The 11,490-nt window shown below is 38.4% G+C and overlaps 1 pseudogene; it reads left to right on the top strand.

Annotated features, from left to right (window-relative positions):
* Nucleotides 1–438: 438 nt before the first annotated feature.
* Nucleotides 439–5,078, top strand: LOC114632977 (annotated as a pseudogene).
* The last annotated feature ends 6,412 nt before the right edge of the window (nucleotides 5,079–11,490 follow it).

Here is an 11,490-nt window from a genome sequence, read left to right as displayed (position 1 = left end):
TTTGATATGATATTATACAAATGTGACCCCAAAAGTTCTAACAGAGAACTCCTACAGCTGATAAACACCATCAGGCAAGTGGCTGGATACAAAATTACTAAGAGAAATCAGTAGCCTTTCTTTATACAAACGAGAAACTGGTGGAGAAAGAAATTACAGAAACAACAACCTTTACAATAGCCACAAATAATATAAAATATTCTGGTGTAACTCTAACCAAGAAAGCAAAAGATTTGTATGACAAGAACTTCAAGTCCCTAAAGAAAGAAACTGAAGAAGAATTCAGAAGATGGAAAGATTCCCAATGTTCATGGATATGTAGAAATAACATAGTGAAAGTGTCTATCTTACCAAAAGCAAATTACAGATTCAATGCAAACCTCATCAAAATTCCACTATAAATGTTATAGATTCTAAAAGAGCAATTCTCATGTTCACATGGAAACACAAAAGAGCGTAAAACAAAGCAGGATTTAAAAAAAAAAAACCAATTCTGATGAATAAAAGAACTTTGGGCAGAGTCACCATCCCTTACCTCAAGCTGTACTACAAAGCAATCATGATAAAACTGCATGGTATTGGTACAGAATCACAAAACTTGACCAACTGAATCAAATTAAAGACTCCAAAATCAACCCACACCCCTATGGACATTTGATTTTTGATAAAGAAGCAAGAACTATACAATGGAAAAAAGAAACTGTCTTCAACAAATGGTACTGGACTAACTGAATGTCTATATGTAGAACAATGTAAACATATCACTATTTATCACCCTGAACAAAACCCAAGTACAGGTAAATCAAGGACTTCAACATAAAATCAGATAACATAAATCTCACAGAAAACATAGTGGGAAACAGTCTTGAATACATTGATACAGGAGTCAATTTCCTGAACAGAACAACAGTGACTCAGGCTCTAAGACCAACAATTGAAAATTGGGACCTCATGATACTGTAAAGTCTCTGTAAGTCAAAGGACACTCTCAATAGGACAAAATAGCAGCCTAAAGATTGGCAAAGAGCCGGGCAGTGGTTGGGAGGCAGAGGCAGGCGAATTTCTAAGTTCCAGGTCAGACTGGTCTGTAGAGTGAGTTCCAGAACAGCCAGGAAAACACAGAGAAACTCTGTCTCAAAAAACAAACAAATAAAAAAAAACAACAAAACAAAACAAAAAAAATTGGCAAAGGATCTTCATCAACTTGCTACATGTGACAGAGGGCTAATATCCAAAATTAACAGAGAAATCAAGAAGTTAGACACCAACAACTCAAATAACCCAATTAAAAATTTGGAGTATAGAGCTAAACAAAGAATTCTCAAAGGAGGAAACTTGAACTTCGTAGAAGCACTTAAAGAAATGTTCTAACTTGTAGTCATCAGGAAAATATGAATCAAAACAACTCTGAGATTTCCTCATCTTACACCCATCAGAATGGCTAAGATTAAATACTCAAGTGACAGCACATGCTGATGAGGATGTGGAGCAAGTGGAACACCACTTCACTGCTGATGATACTCCAAATTTTTACAACAAATTTGTCGTAAATTTGCAAATCAATTTGGCACTACCTTAGAAAACTGGGAATTGATCTATTTCAAGACTCAGGTCTACTACTCCTGAGCATATGCTCAGGATGTTCCAAAAGATGTTCTACCAGCTCCCAAAGACACTTGCTAAACAATGTCCATAGCAACTTCATTTACAAGATTCAGAAACTGGAAACAACCTAGATGTCCCTCAACTGAGGAATGAATAAAGAAAATGTTGTACATCTACACAATTGGATATTATTCAGCTATTAAAAACAAAGACATCAAGGATTTTTGCAGGCAAATAGATGGAACTTGACAATATCATCCTGAGTGAGGAAATCTATTCCCAAAAGAACATTCATGATATGTACTCACTTATAAGTAGATGTTAGCTCTAAAATATAGAATAACTATGCTACACTACACAGACTCAAAAATAATGCTAAACAGAAAGGGAGGCACAAGTAAGGATGCTTGAATTTCATGTAGAAAGGGGAATAAAATGGTCTTATAAGGCATCTGGAGGGAGAGAATGGGCAAGAGAGAGTATGGGGAGGAGAATGGGGAGGGCGTTTAGGATCAAATATGGGGATGAATAAGAGAGATGGCCAAGTAGCCATGAGAATGAATGGATATTTGCAAATGACCAGAAGTAGGATATCAGGGGCATCTCCAAGATGTGACTGAGACCTGGGATAAGGGAAGTGCTCAAAAATCAATGTGGGTGACCTTCGCTGTAACTCACAGCATTGGGGATGTGGAACCTGAAGTGACCACCTTCTGTAACCAGGCAAGAACCCTGTTGTAATAATTTTCAACTCCAACAAGCCTGTATAAAAAATACACAATCCAGTTATTATAAGTATAAGCTATGTGATTAGAATGGGCATATCTAGCACTATGCTAACTAATTCCCCGGCTATAAGACACTTTGCTACTAGCAATTTCCCCTAGCCATGTGGTTCTGCTCCATCTTGGCTTCCTCCTTCTCTTCTTCTATCCTCTCTCTTTCCCTTCTTTTCCTCCTCTCCCATCTCCCCCCATTCTCTAAGACCTCCTGTCCTACCTTTCCCCTCCACTGCCCAATCACAGACTCTAGCCTTTATTGACAAATTAAAATGGGGAAAAGGGTAACATGAGATCTCGTCAGTATGTGTTTGACTGCTCATAGAGGGCAGCCCCTCATGAGGAAGTAGAATTAACATCAGAATATAAACAGCATCATGACCACCCACAACATAACCCCAGTGGAGAAATAGATTCACCAAACTACCCTCAAAATCTTTGACTCAAAATTTGTCCTGTCAACAAAAATGCAGAGACTGGGGATGACTGAGGAAATGGTCAAACAATAACCAGCCCAACTTGAGACCCATACCACAAGCAAGCACCAATCCCTGACACTATTAATGATACTCTGTTATGCTTGAAGACAGGAGTCTAGCATGGCTGTCCTCTGAGAGGCTCCACCCAGCAACTGAATCAGATGCAGACACCCATAGCAAAACAGTGGATGGAAATTTTGGACTGTTATGGAAGAATGGGGCAAGGATTGTGGGCCCCCGAAGTGAACAGGAGCGCCATAGAAAGACCAACAGAGTAAACTAACCTGGACCCTTTGGGCTCTCAGAATCTGAATCACCAATCAAAGAGCATATATGGGCTATACCTAGGCCTTCCTTCACCTATGTAGCATATGTGTGGTCTGGTCTTCATGTGGGTCCAAACAATTAGATCAGGGCCTGTCTCAACAGTTGTTGTCAGTCTGGGGAACATGTTCATCTACCCTGGCTGCCTTGTATGGCCTCAGTGGTAGAGGATATGCTTAGTCCCGCAGAGAGTCGATATGCTATAGTGGGGGCACATTCCCAGGGCACCTTCACCTGCTCAGAAGAGAAGAGAAGTGATGTGAAGAAGGTTTGTGGGAGGAGGTTGATTGGGAATCAGGCAGTGATTATGATATAAACTGAGTAAATAAAATAAATAAGTTAGAAAATTATAAGGAAAAAGAAAACTATGATAAATCTTCAAATAAAATATTCTTTTTCATCCCTTGTTTAAATATGATTTTCAATATTCTTTTTTGTTTCTCTTGATTAATTTTGAAGTCCACTTCATGCAAGTTTCACAAATAATGACAGGTTTTAAAAATTATTTCATTGAAAATTTGATCAAAATCATTCAGCTTAGTAAAAAGAAAAACACATTTATATAATTTTGTGTTTGTGTTTTTGAATTTTATAATGACTTTGTCTGTGTGTGTGCATTCTTAACATTAATGGAATTGCCTCCATAGAAGAGATTAGCCACAAATTATTAGATCTGTGTTTCTCTGCCTCGAGAGTCCTAAAATTAAAGATGTCCACCACCGCATCCTATGAAATCATTAATTTTCAATTAATATATCCAATTTTTGCATTCAATTGAAATAATAGAGAACATCTAATTCATACTAAAAACAATTTAAACAACTTCTTTTTCCGTGAGAGGTCTATAATTACAATAAAGTGATGAAGGTTTTATTTAAGCTAACTTCATCAAGTATTGAACACTCATAATGAATTTCCAGGTTCTCTAGACAATAATAATAAATGTGTTGACTTCTTATAAAAAATAGGAGTGAAAATTGCTTTTGAAAATATTGCAATGAGAATTTTTCTAATCTCCCACATTACAGTTGGGATGCTTGACAATTCCTCAATACTATTTTATTATGTCTTTTTGATACTGAATGGAAAGCACTTAATGCTCAAAGACTCGATTACAGAGCACTTGACTTTTGCCAACTGCTTGTCTATCATCTCAAGAGGCATTCCAAGGATAATATCACATTTTGGATTTCAGACCATCTTGGATGACACTGGATGTAAATTGATAGTGTACATTAGCAGGATAACCAGGGGTCTGTCCCTTTATGCAATGTGCCTACTGAGTTGCTTCCAAGCAATCACAATCAGCTCCAGGAACTCCAGGTTGATGAAACTGAAATACAAAGCCACCAAGTACATTGGTCCCTCCTGTTCAGTTAGTTGGCTTGTGAACTGGCTTCTAAACATCTATTCACCAACAAGAATTTCAGGCTCCAGTTACACTAAAAATGCAACTAATAGGGTGAGTTATGCATAATACTCAGTTCTTGCTTCTGACAATGCAGCAACTGCATTGTTTATTTTCTTAATGTGCTTCTCTAATACACTATGCCTGGGTCTCATGTTCTGCTCAAGTGTCTCCATGGTGAGTATCCTCTGCAAACATAAGAAAATGGTAAAGCACATCCACAGTGATCATCACTTTCAGAAATTCTCACCTGAAGTCAGAGCCATACAAAATATCCTCATCCTGCTGTGCACATTTACCATCTCTTACTCATTTTCTTCTATTATGGCTGTCCTTAGGGGATGGTCCAACTATCCAGTGCTATGGAGACTAAATATATTTCTGTTTATAGAAATTTGCTTTCCCATATTTTGCCCTTTTGTTTTCATCCTCAATACAAAGTCTACTTCCAGACCGTTTTTACCCTACTTTGGTAAGAGATAGTTTGTGCCCCTCATGGAAATTAGCCTTCTTCATCTTTCCTTTTTACATGTTGTCATATTCTTTTATTTTTTATACAGTGCTGAGACTGAATTATGAAAACATTAACCTTCCTATAATTGACTGCTTCATTATAATTGAGTGATCAGTACTCATTTTGGGAAAACATTTAGAGGATACTTTACTTAGTTTTCTGGTTCCTCTCAAAAAGCAACTCAAAGGAGAAAACAGCTTCTTTCACCACACAGTCTGAAGGTTGTGTGCATCATGTTAAAATAGAGGCAGTTGGGGAAATGGGTGGATGGAGAGAGGATCATAAGGTATGTGGTATGTTTGACTTCAAAGTTAGGAAGTAGAAATGTGAATTCTTGTGCTCAGCTCTTTTTTCATTGACCTTTTCTAATTAAGACTCAAGTTAGCCTATGGGATGGTATCATCAAGACTGAACAATATCTATCCACAAATACAGTCCTAGGGAAGAGATTAGAAGGAAAATTCCAATGCCAAAATGTTTACTACACTCAAGGAAACACATGAAATAAATTATTCATACCAACATCAAAATAACAGGGATTAATAATCATTGATTATTAATATATTTCAACATCATTAAACTCAATTGCCAAATAAAATGACACAGGCTGACAAAATTGATGCAAAAACAGGATCATTCCTTCTTCTGAAAACAAGAAACAAACTTTAACATTTAAATCTTCTTTGACATAATTTCTAGTCTATTGTTTAATGCATTATCTGTGAGCTTTCTCTGCATTACAGGAATTATCATTTGGTGATCTCCAAAACATCTGAAGATTTTGTTTTCATTTTGTAGATCTTCACGGCAGTAGTTTGTCTTATCTTATTAAGGATTGTTTTTTTGACAAAAATACTTTCATGACACAAACATTCTCTAAAGAAAGAAGGTTGGTAAATGCTACTTTTAGTCCTGGCTTAGATTTTTCACTAGAATGTTTTTTGTTTTTCTTTTGCCACAAAGGGTAGCATTGTGGTTATTGGGGAAATGTGAAAGGTGCTAAGAGATGAGATTATGTTTCTACATGGATATAAATAATCTGGAGGGCCTTGTACATCCATGTGTATATAGGCAGCAGAAACTGGATGTGGTGGATTATGTAAAATAGGAGGCATGAAGCTTCAAGAGATTGGGAATGCGAGGTGGATCTAGCAAACTAAAAAGGACAGGTAAGGGGTGGAACAGGATCAAGGTGCATTTATGCATATAGGATAATCTCAAAGAATTAAGAAAAAAGATAGTATTTCAAAACTCCACTAATCAGGTAGTCTTCGTCTGCATAGGCAAACTGGCATGTGTTTACCATAATTAGTTGAAAAAAAGTTTACAGCAAAATAATCCTAATAAGAGTCACTTATTAACTGTCCACATAAATTACTTTATGCATCGGATACAGTAAGCTGTAACTCAAAATAATGTATGACAACTGCACAGTAAAATGAATTTATCTATTAGAAAATACTGCTTGAAGAAATGGAGACAAAGATCATTCACTGTAACTCCTTCCTTAAATGAAGGAGTTCTTCACATTTTAAAAATATATTTTAGGATTTCTGGGCACTAGAAAAGTTCTCAGATTGTCCCACATACATCAAGGCCGTTAACTGACTTCCTGTTCTTAGCATGGGTTCTCTGTGCCTTCTGGATCCCTCCTTGTGCGGCTGTAGGCTCACAGAGATCGTTTCTCCCTAATCACTCCTAACTGCTTCATTGCATTTGCTTATGTGATGTGGATATCTTTGCACTAGGGTGTAATTGATGAAAATTCATTTAAAAGTTTCCTCAGTCTCTTATGTAGATGGTGTGGATCTAGTGTGTTGAAAATCACTCCTATAGTAAAAACGGTGACCTGTGAATAAGAAACCTACACACCAGGGTCCAGAACCTCATTGCAACACAGGACAGACTCTATCTTTCAGCTCAGGACTTGCTACCGTGGCAATACAAAGTATGCAAGTGAAAATTACTTTCATGTCAAGAGATGCATGATTATATACTTGAAGATACATGGGTACAAGGAAATTGAGCATATTGCTGTGATTTAAAATTGAATTAGTTTGAAAAGGAATTGAAGGCTGTTTACTGCTAGGTGTAGAACAGATTGTCTCTTGCCCTTCTGATGAAAGTAGGATTACTTCCACAAGATCCCACCATTACCTCTTTAAAGTAGGATTCTTCTCTTCACGTTTTCATTCTTTCCTCTGTCCATGTTTTCATTCCTCCCTACTTCCTTGCATTTTCATTGATAAATGTTTGATAAATGTTTTTTTTTTTTTTAATTTCCAGCTCCAACCAAAGAGCGATTTGCAATTGATAGCTACTGGGAGAGGTAAAATCATTTTTCTTCACTGGAGTGACACAAGAATGTCAACTACACTAGAGTGCAGACCTCGACAAAGTCTATGATTTTTAGTGATATTTCTTCCCATTTTTTTGTCTTTGTGTTTGCCATTTCTTAAAAAGGAGAATGAATATGGAGTTCAGTGGGTAGGAGTAAGGGAGCATCTGAAAGGAGTTACACAATTCAGAATGGCTAAGATCAAAAACTCAACTGACAGCAGATGCTGGTGAGGATGTGGAGAAAGAGGAACACTCTTCCATTGCTGGTAGGATTGCAAACTGATACAACTCCTCTGCAAATCAATCTGGTGGCTCCTTAAAAAATTTCGAATAGTTCTACCTAAAGACTTAACTTACGCTCCTGGGCATATATCCAAAAGATGCTCCATCACACCACAAGGGCATATGCTCCACTATGTTCATAGCAGCCTTGTTCATAATATCCAGAACTGGAAACAACAGATGTCCCTCAACAGAAGGATGGATCCAGAAAATGTGGCTTATTTATGCAATGGAATACTATTCAGATATTAAAAATAAGAACATTATGAATTTTGGAGATGTCTTAGGGTTCTATTCCTGCACAAAAAACATCGTGACCAAGAAGCGAGTTGAAGTAGAAAGGGTTTATTCAACTTATATTTCCACATTGCTGTTCATCATCAAAGGAAGTCAGGACAGGAACTCACACAGGGTAGGAACTTGGAGGTAGGGATACAGAAGCATGAAGGAGTGCTCTTTACTGGCTTGCTTCCCTTGGCTTGCTCAGCTAGCTTTCTTATAGAACCGAGGACTAGCAGCCCAGAGATGGCACCACCCACAATGGGCTCCCACCCTTGATCACTAATTGAGAAAATGCCTTCCAGCTGGATCTCATAGAGGCATTTCCTCAAAGGAGGCTCCTTTCTCTGTGATAACCCCAGCTTGTATCAAGTTGACACATGACACATAAAGCAAGCCAGTATAGATAATATCCCTCTCTTCTTTTATTTCAGCAGTGGAATCTTCAATGATTTTCCTTCATAAAGCAATATGGGAGAGACGGGAAGGGCCAGGCTCGGAGGCAGACAGGGCCTGGGGCTAACTGAGGAGCACTGTGGAAGGATTGTTTTGGGAGTGGTCTGGAAACTGGCGTTTATCTCCGATGAATTCTGATCATGTGTTCTCATATATGGCTCATTCCAAAGTCATTAAAATTTTCTGATTTCCAGAGATATTTGCATCCCAAATACTTCAGTGAACAGGGTCAGATCCTTCCAGTGGAGTGAAACAGAGGACAAGAGGCAAACAGGGTGTGTCTGAAGAACAGTATAGAAAATGAAGTAGCTGAAGTGGGCTCATCTCTGTCAGCAGAGAGAGCGGCATGTTCTTTGCTATGGGAAAACATGATTTCTGATCAATGTGAAGTGAAAATTGTGTTCTGGGGAGGAATTTTAACTATGTTGCAAAACATAGATTTTTTTCTTATTTTTTTCCTTCTTTTTGGAATTTAAAAAAATTCTGTCCCTTTGGGTTTTTTGTTTCTTCTTGGTTTTTCCAAACATTACCTTGTAGCCTGCTTTGCTCACAAACTCACTAAGAAGTTGAGAATGACCTTGCACTCCTATCCCATGGCTTCTACCTTCCCAGTGCTGGGGTTCGAGGACAGCCTCACTACTCCAAGCATTCATTTTGTTTTGTTTTATTTTGCTTGAAGAAAGCTTATATCTATGTAGCCCTGGCTGTCCTATAACTCCATGTGTGGTCTAGGCTGTCCTCAAACTCACAGAGATCCATCTGCCTTTCCTGGATGCTGAAATTAAAGGCTTGTACAGGGATTAAAAGCCACTGACACTTTAAAAAACCAAACCAACCAACCAACCAATCAAAGAAACAATCAGGTTGTTTAAAGTAGCAAGGCAGGTCTGTCTGGAAACTGCATTGAGGAAGTAAAAGCCAAGAGTAAAGTACAAGGTCATTCTCAAGTACTCTGATCTCCAACTCTTTAAGAAGTTTAGGACGATGAATTTGAGGCGGGAGTGGGTGGGTGAGTAGGGGAACACCTTCATCAAAGCAGGGGAGGGAGGATGAGATAAGAAGTTTTGGAGGGGCAGGAACTGGGCAAAGAGAGAACATTTGAAATATAAATAAATAAAATATCCAATAAAATAAGAAAATAAAAAGCTCAGGATGATCTTGCACTCTGATCCCATGGCTTCCCTCCCTAACGCTGCTGTTCCAGGGCAACCTCCCCACTTCAACCATCTGTTTTTGTTTTACTCATTTTCTTTGATTTTGGGAGATCTTATATATAACTAGCCCGGGGTGTCCTGAAACTTCATTTGTGGTCCAGGGTGGACTCAAGCACACAGAGTGAGTGGCCCAAGTGCTGGGATTACAAGTGTGCACAGGAATTGAAGACCTCTGACTCTCTTCAAAGAAAACCAACCAACCAACCAACCAAGGAATCAAAACACACAAACAAATAGGTTACTTGAAGTAGTAAGCCAGGTCTGGAAACTCTGCACTGAGGCATTAAAAGCCATATCAAGGTCATCCTCAACTACTCAACTAGCTTGTGGACAGCATAAGCTAAAAGACACCAGATATCAACCAAATACCAAAACATAGAAAATACCAAAACAGAAAAGGAGAGAAAAACAGACAGCAAAGGCAGAGATTCTTTTGTGACCACTTATTGTAGTTCCACCCCAGACTATAGTTCTCACATAATATCCATCAAATATGTTTTTCCAAAATGAAGTACATCATTATCCCTGCTGATAGTGCTAAGCTCCCTTCAGCCTCTGCCTTGTCTATATTGTGCAACAGACACCATCTGAGTGTCTCAATCCACTATGAAGGATTTGATAGTGTTCACTGAAGCATTTAGGATCCAAAAACTCTCTGAAAATCAGGGAATTTTAGCCATTTTAGAATGAGCTGTATTTTTTTGTTTTTGTTTTTTTTGAGACAGAGTTTCTCTGTATAGCCCTGGCTGTCCTGGAACTCACTCTGTAGACCAGGCTGGCCTCGAACTCAGAAATCCACTTGCCTCTGCCTCCCAAGTGCTGGGATTAAAGGCGTGCACCACCACCGCCCAGCGAGCTGTATCTTAGAACAGAGGATCAGAAGTCTTGAAAGACAAATGCTAGCCTTGGTACTTCTACCTTTCGTTACATTAACTTACAATGTTCTTTTAAGATGTGTTCTCCTTGCAGAGAATCATCTACATTGCACTAAACAGCAAGTTGGGTTTTCATCTGTGATTCAATCAGCAGAAGTGTCTTTCCTCTACTTTATTTGCTTACTTGTTTTTACTCTTCTAGTTAGGCACCATCTTTTCACATAGGCCAGGCTGACCTTGGTATTCTTAGGCTACCAGGCTGTCGTGAGATTAGATTTACTCCTACTAAGTAAGACTACTAGGGAGAACTTGATAAGATGCCCCACCCAGGCACAGGAATTCTAGTCCAATCCCATGTAACTGGCTCACTGGAGCCAGTTACATAAAAGGGAGTCAATTTTAGACAGAGCCTCCTCAGAGGAAGCAGAGGCTCAGACACACATCACGTCCTCGTGCTTCCTGTAATCATCCCTGGAATTCTCTGCAGAAAGAGGTAAGTTTGGAGAACACATATACTTCCTTATTTGTGCCCTTCAGTATTGACATGTGCATTTGTTACTATTATGGGTATGAGAGATGAAGCAATTGTAAATTTGAGGAAATCTCAATGGTGAAAATGTGGTGGGGTATTCACTAGAGAAGACTGCATGGAAATGGGTTTAAGACAGTAGGAAGTTGTTATTAGACACCCAAGGACTAACTACATTGAGAGTTGGTAATCCACCAATAGCCTTCAGTATTTCTCAGGGTGAGCTTTAAAGCACAAAACCATGTCTTGGGTTGATATCTGTCAGTTAACAAGAACAGGTAAATAGTAGCAGAACTAGGCCAAAAGGCAATATTAGCGCATTTAGAAACTTTTCGAAAACTATGGATTTTTTTTTTTTTTAAGGGAACTCACAATTTATTATAGGTGCTAGGACAGAAGAAAAAAT

This window comes from Grammomys surdaster, unplaced genomic scaffold (genome assembly GCF_004785775.1).
Source record: "Grammomys surdaster isolate TR1022 unplaced genomic scaffold, NIH_TR_1.0 479, whole genome shotgun sequence".
NCBI classification, from domain to species: Eukaryota; Metazoa; Chordata; class Mammalia; order Rodentia; family Muridae; genus Grammomys; species Grammomys surdaster.
Note: the sequence above shows the minus strand (reverse complement) of the source record. Positions and strands in the feature narration are given on the sequence as shown.